Below are 7,500 nucleotides of genomic sequence, written 5' to 3'. Positions count from 1 at the left end.
CGAACGGTAATGTCCGATGTTGCAAAATGGACTGGCTCACACGTTGAGTGAATTATTTAAGAGCACGCATTTACGCGAAACTCCATCATTCGCCGGCAAGCCGTTTAAAGCAAGCGGCAGTCTGGTAATGTTATACGACCCTCAGCCAGAGGTGGTCCGGGAACAGTATCCGAGGACCGCAATGTGCGTTCGAAATGTCAATGTTCATGTATCCTGCAGTTCACATGTCGACGCGCAATTAGCTGCGTTCTTCATCGACCCACGAGCCAAGTGATCCACCGTTCAGGGTGATTTTATATATATTTATACATGTTTCAATCGTGATTCCCTCGAAATCGTTTAAGATAACTCGGGCGATTCTGAAACTAGTATGTTTATTATGGTTACAATTAGTACACCGTAAAGCTTTCGCTTTTCGGTCCGAGATACGAGACCTCGTTTCAAAATTGAAATATGAATATTTCATTGTGTGTGAGATTGAAAAATCTGCTTTCGCTGATCTTTCATTTTCTTAAAACAACGCAATGAAGCGAATGTTCAAATTCGCACAATTTGAATAAAATGTGCAGAGTATATAGAATACTAACGCAAGCGTTTACTACAATCGACTTTGAAACACTAGACTTTCATCTAGCGCCCAAAGAATTGATTGAGCTATGCGTTTAAAGTATAATATTCAAAAAGAACGCCGTTTTCACAACGAACTTCGTCATTCGCTCAGGCATCTGGCGATACCGAGCAGATATACATGGCAGTGCTCTCACACAATGCATAAGAGCGCTAAGCGGTTGTAAACCGCGTCACGCTGCTTTTGCACACTGCGCAATATTTTGCGACTAGCTCCGGTCAAACGTTAATGAAACGAATGATCCATCGTTGCGAGACGCTTTAAGATTTTATACGTCGTAGGTTATACGACATATCGCACACGTTTCATTCACTAAATAGTAAATGTACGTTAATGATCCTTCCGCAGGTTCACCTACGGAAACCTTGTTACGACTTTTACTTCCTCTAAATAATCAAGTTTGGTCATCTTCCCAGCAACATCGGCAATGTCGAAACGCTGCCGCGCACCGGTCCGAAGACCTCACTAAATAATTCAATCGGTAGTAGCGACGGGCGGTGTGTACAAAGGGCAGGGACGTAATCAACGCAAGCTTATGACTCGCGCTTACTAGGAATTCCTCGTTCATGGGGAAGAATTGCAAGCCCCAATCCCTAGCACGAAGAGGCTTCAACGGATTACCCGGACCTTTCGGCCAAGGAAAACCTGCTGATCTCTTCAGTGTAGCGCGCGTGCGGCCCAGAACATCTAAGGGCATCACAGACCTGTTATTGCTCAATTTCGTGCGACTAAATGCCACCTGTCCCTCTAAGAAGATATATTTGTACGCCGGTAGTAAGAACCACAACCAACAACGACCGAAGCCGAAGCGGAGGGTCTTTGCGATACCGGAAAGTACGCCTATTTAGCAGGCTAGAGTCTCGTTCGTTATCAGAATTAACCAGACAAATCGCTCCACCAACTAAGAACGGCCATGCACCACCACCCACCGAATCAAGAAAGAGCTCTCAATCTGTCAATCCTTCCGGTGTCCGGACCTGGTGAGGTTTCCCGTGTTGAGTCAAATTAAGCCGCAGGCTCCACTCCTTGTAGTGCCCTTCCGTCAATTCCTTTAAGTTTCAGCTTTGCAACCATACTTCCCCCGGAACCCAAAAGCTTTGGTTTCCCGGAAGCTGCCCGCCGAGTCATCGGAGGAACTTCGGCGGATCGCTAGCTGGCATCGTTTATGGTTAGAACTAGGGCGGTATCTGATCGCCTTCGAACCTCTAACTTTCGTTCTTGATTGATGAAAACACATTTGGCAAATGCTTTCGCTTCTGTCCGTCTTGCGACGATCCAAGAATTTCACCTCTAACGTCGCAATACGAATGCCCCCAGTTGTCCCTATTAATCATTACCTCGGAATTCCGAAAACCAACAAAATAGAACCGAGGTCCTATTCCATTATTCCATGCACACAATATTCAGGCGAATGAGCCTGCTTTAAGCACTCTAATTTGTTCAAAGTAAACGTACCGGCCCACCTCGACACTCGGTGAAGAGCACCGTGGTAGGATTTTGAGTTGGGCCGCCTTTTGACGGGCTAAGCCCACCGGTAGGACGTCCCACAGACATGCCAGTTGAACACCGCGAGCGGTGAACCGACAGTGTGGGACACAGATTCAACTACGAGCTTTTTAACCGCAACAACTTTAATATACGCTATTAGAGCTGGAATTACCGCGGCTGCTGGCACCAGACTGGCCCTCTAATAGATCCTCGTTAAAGGATTTAAAGTGTACTCATTCCGATTACGGGGCCTCGGATGAGTCCCGTATCGTTATTTTTCGTCACTACCTCCCCGTGCCGGGAGTGGGTAATTTGCGCGCCTGCTGCCTTCCTTGGATGTGGTAGCCGTTTCTCAGGCTCCCTCTCCGGAATCGAACCCTGATTCCCCGTTACCCGTAACAACCATGGTAGTCGCAGAAACTACCATCGACAGTTGATAAGGCAGACATTTGAAAGATGCGTCGCCGGTACTAGACCGTGCGATCAGCACAAAGTTATTCAGAGTCACCAAGTCAAACGGTGAGCAAGGCAAGCCCGCCACCGATTGGTTTTGATCTAATAAAAGCATTCCTTCCATCTCTGGTCGGAACTCTATTTGCATGTATTAGCTCTAGAATTACCACAGTTATCCAAGTAATGTGGGTACGATCTAAGGAACCATAACTGATGTAATGAGCCATTCGCGGTTTCACCTTAATGTGGCTTGCACTGAGACATGCATGGCTTAATCTTTGAGACAAGCATATACTACTGGCAGGATCAACCAGGGTGCTATATATATATAATAGCATAGTGCGTAAATGTCCCTCGGCGTCACCCGAGAGACCACACTTTGTATAGAAAAGTTCGATGAATATTTCTAAACAACGAATTTTCTTACATATATATATATCTGAGCCGTACGATATTCCCTGAACATAACGAACAGTTTACATCGCGACTAGATATTTTATATATTCTGCGCTTAACACAGAGGCTAGACCTTTAACAACCGTCGAAACGGCGGTCCGTACATGAAATTTGCGGTCCGCAGACCCAGTTAATTTCAAACAGTCTCTTTACCCTTCGTTAGATTGAAAACGTCGGGGCGAATTCATAAGAATTCATCGTTATAACTCACTTTTATTCTCGCTCGGAGAGTATTGAGTTGATAGCATTTGTATATTTGATTTTCCGCATAAGAGTCTTTGCGTCAACGACACATGCCCGCGGATATGCTGTACAGTATGGTTGAACACTTATAAATAAGGTCCAGAACCCGGCCGTAAACCGACATCCGAACATATACGGCGTATATAATTCCAGACACGGTCTACGACATTATTTAAAGTAACGCCGCTATATAGTTGATAGACTAAAAGTATCGAATATAATGTATAAAATACACCGGGGAATAATATTCGAACCTGCCTGAACAACACAGCGTACTTTAGCCTAAGCTTGCTCGCATCGCACTCGACACGACCTATCCCCCTATATAAGGCGCGCGGCCACAGCGTAAGTATTAGACTGAGTCCCAAGCGACGTGCATTTGACCTGCGGCGAGGGCCTGCTCGCGCTTACGGTGTGAATCGTCAAGACAAAAGTCTGGGAAAATTTCGAACTGCGAACCCTTATGATAGAAAAATTTTTGTCGAAAATTTTGTTAGATGTTCAAACAGTTTTATATATATGGACAATATGAATTATAGTTAATTATTGAGTTTTTAGGTGTTTTTTGGGTTTTTTTAAACTTTTGTATAAAATTATGTATTTATTGATTTTTATAGATCTCAATGAATATAAAACGAATTTATATATAGTTATATTATTTTTTATAATTATTTGTTTAAATTTTCTAATTTTACAATAAATGTTCAAACCAGTTTTCCTCGATTTTCTCTTAAACCGTAAAAGATACGAAAAAACTTTGTTCGTACGAAAGATGCAGAATAAAATTATGAATAAAATGGTATATGAATGGTTAAGTGTGTTCATATAATTTTCTCGAGATTTTCCGATTTTCCTGAAATTTTACGACGGCAACTCGCCTGTAGGCCACACCGTTCGGAATTCGAAGTTGCGATATATGGGAAAAAAACTAAGAATTTTGAGACCTTTCTAACGATGTATAATACTTTATATGTTTTCTTTACAGAAATATCGAATCGTGAGGAGTATTGCTCCAACCTAGCCGCACTTTGCATTTTGACAAGTTAACATCTACACATATTGCTCTATAACATGAAAACCGTAAAAGATACGAAAAAACTTTGTTCGTACGAAAGATGCAGAATAAAATTATGAATAAAATGGTATATGAATGGTTAAGTGTGTTCATATAATTTTCTCGAGATTTTCCGATTTTCCTGAAATTTTACGACGGCAACTCGCCTGTAGGCCACACCGTTTGGAATTCGAAGTTGCGATATATGGGAAAAAAACTAAGAATTTTGAGACCTTTCTAACGATGTATAATACTTTATATGTTTTCTTTACAGAAATATCGAATCGTGAGGAGTATTGCTCCAACCTAGCCGCACTTTGCATTTTGACAAGTTAACATCTACACATATTGCTCTATAACATGAAAACCGTAAAAGATACGAAAAAACTTTGTTCGTACGAAAGATGCAGAATAAAATTATGAATAAAATGGTATATGAATGGTTAAGTGTGTTCATATAATTTTCTCGAGATTTTCCGATTTTCCTGAAATTTTACGACGGCAACTCGCCTGTAGGCCACACCGTTTGGAATTCGAAGTTGCGATATATGGGAAAAAAACTAAGAATTTTGAGACCTTTCTAACGATGTATAATACTTTATATGTTTTCTTTACAGAAATATCGAATCGTGAGGAGTATTGCTCCAACCTAGCCGCACTTTGCATTTTGACAAGTTAACATCTACACATATTGCTCTATAACATGAAAACCGTAAAAGATACGAAAAAACTTTGTTCGTACGAAAGATGCAGAATAAAATTATGAATAAAATGGTATATGAATGGTTAAGTGTGTTCATATAATTTTCTCGAGATTTTCCGATTTTCCTGAAATTTTACGACGGCAACTCGCCTGTAGGCCACACCGTTTGGAATTCGAAGTTGCGATATATGGGAAAAAAACTAAGAATTTTGAGACCTTTCTAACGATGTATAATACTTTATATGTTTTCTTTACAGAAATATCGAATCGTGAGGAGTATTGCTCCAACCTAGCCGCACTTTGCATTTTGACAAGTTAACATCTACACATATTGCTCTATAACATGAAAACCGTAAAAGATACGAAAAAACTTTGTTCGTACGAAAGATGCAGAATAAAATTATGAATAAAATGGTATATGAATGGTTAAGTGTGTTCATATAATTTTCTCGAGATTTTCCGATTTTCCTGAAATTTTACGACGGCAACTCGCCTGTAGGCCACACCGTTTGGAATTCGAAGTTGCGATATATGGGAAAAAAACTAAGAATTTTGAGACCTTTCTAACGATGTATAATACTTTATATGTTTTCTTTACAGAAATATCGAATCGTGAGGAGTATTGCTCCAACCTAGCCGCACTTTGCATTTTGACAAGTTAACATCTACACATATTGCTCTATAACATGAAAACCGTAAAAGATACGAAAAAACTTTGTTCGTACGAAAGATGCAGAATAAAATTATGAATAAAATGGTATATGAATGGTTAAGTGTGTTCATATAATTTTCTCGAGATTTTCCGATTTTCCTGAAATTTTACGACGGCAACTCGCCTGTAGGCCACACCGTTTGGAATTCGAAGTTGCGATATATGGGAAAAAAACTAAGAATTTTGAGACCTTTCTAACGATGTATAATACTTTATATGTTTTCTTTACAGAAATATCGAATCGTGAGGAGTATTGCTCCAACCTAGCCGCACTTTGCATTTTGACAAGTTAACATCTACACATATTGCTCTATAACATGAAAACCGTAAAAGATACGAAAAAACTTTGTTCGTACGAAAGATGCAGAATAAAATTATGAATAAAATGGTATATGAATGGTTAAGTGTGTTCATATAATTTTCTCGAGATTTTCCGATTTTCCTGAAATTTTACGACGGCAACTCGCCTGTAGGCCACACCGTTTGGAATTCGAAGTTGCGATATATGGGAAAAAAACTAAGAATTTTGAGACCTTTCTAACGATGTATAATACTTTATATGTTTTCTTTACAGAAATATCGAATCGTGAGGAGTATTGCTCCAACCTAGCCGCACTTTGCATTTTGACAAGTTAACATCTACACATATTGCTCTATAACATGAAAACCGTAAAAGATACGAAAAAACTTTGTTCGTACGAAAGATGCAGAATAAAATAACGAATAAAATGGTATATAAATGGTTAATTGTGTTCATATAATTTTCTCGAGATTTTTTAAATTACGTGGCTAAGAACAAAATTTCAAGTCAGTTATCCCTATGGCAACTTTTCAGTTGCTTCGCGTTTCAAGTCAGTTATCCCTATGGCAACTTTTCAGTTGCTTCGCGTTTCAAGTCAGTTATCCCTATGGTAACTTTTCGGTTGCTTCGCGTTACAAGTCAGTTATCCCTATGGTAACATTGCAGATATATATTAAATTATTACTGAAATTTCATTTATAACCTTATGTATACATATGATTGTATAGTTTTACTTGTCGTCAACGATCATACCATGTTGAATATACCGGTTCTCGTCCGATCACCGAAGTCAAGCAACATCGGGCGTGGGTAGTACTTAGATGGGAGACCGCTTGGGAACACCACGTATCGTTGACTTTTTGCCCTAGTATTTTACCGATGTTAAGTCAAATTATAAATAGTACATACTCTCGGTATAAACTGTTAAAATCTTTGATAGAGATGAGAAAATAGTTTATGTAAAATGAAATAATATATATATATATATAAATACTGCATATTTTGTTATAAAAGATATAAATATACTGAATATTTTGTTATAAAAGATTCGAAATATTCATGGGTTGAAAGTTACTACTTATTTAGAGTATATTACAAAAATTAAATAAAAATAGCAACTTGCACGTATTTTGCAAATTGACAACTTGCACGCATTCTGCAAATTGACAACTTGCACGCATTTTGCACATTGGCAACTTGTACGCATTATGCATTATTGACAACTTACACGTACTTTGTTTGACTGGAAACTTGTACGCATTTGATTTGATATGTAACTTGTATGCATTTTATATAATTGGTAACTTGTACGCATTTCTAGAGAACTTGGCGAAAAACATTCTCCCTTATAAGGAAAAAAATATATAAAATATATAATCATATATTCTAAATAAGAAATACCAAATGTTTCTCTTTAAAATTACAATTTCCTCGCCAATTATAAAGCATATTGAAAACAATT

At 38.8% G+C, this 7,500-nt stretch overlaps 3 non-coding genes across 3 annotated transcripts; 1 reads left to right on the top strand and 2 right to left on the bottom strand.

The window, feature by feature from the left end:
* Positions 1–135: 135 nt before the first annotated feature.
* LOC113381942 lies at positions 136–290 on the bottom strand. Its single transcript, XR_003367609.1, has one exon. It is a non-coding gene; the product is annotated as a 5.8S ribosomal RNA (ribosomal RNA).
* A 669-nt stretch (positions 291–959) lies between these two features.
* On the bottom strand, positions 960–2,886 carry LOC113381946. The gene has a single exon (XR_003367613.1). It is a non-coding gene; the product is annotated as a small subunit ribosomal RNA (ribosomal RNA).
* A 3,891-nt stretch (positions 2,887–6,777) lies between these two features.
* On the top strand, positions 6,778–6,896 carry LOC113381940. The gene has a single exon (XR_003367607.1). It is a non-coding gene; the product is annotated as a 5S ribosomal RNA (ribosomal RNA).
* The last annotated feature ends 604 nt before the right edge of the window (positions 6,897–7,500 follow it).

This window comes from Ctenocephalides felis, unplaced genomic scaffold (assembly GCF_003426905.1).
Source record: "Ctenocephalides felis isolate EL2017-DRISC unplaced genomic scaffold, ASM342690v1 CF-g0.4_SCAFFOLD_03216, whole genome shotgun sequence".
Lineage (NCBI taxonomy): Eukaryota > Metazoa > Arthropoda > Insecta > Siphonaptera > Pulicidae > Ctenocephalides > Ctenocephalides felis.
The sequence above is the reverse complement of the archived record's forward strand: the minus strand, read 5'-3'. Positions and strand labels throughout refer to the sequence as shown.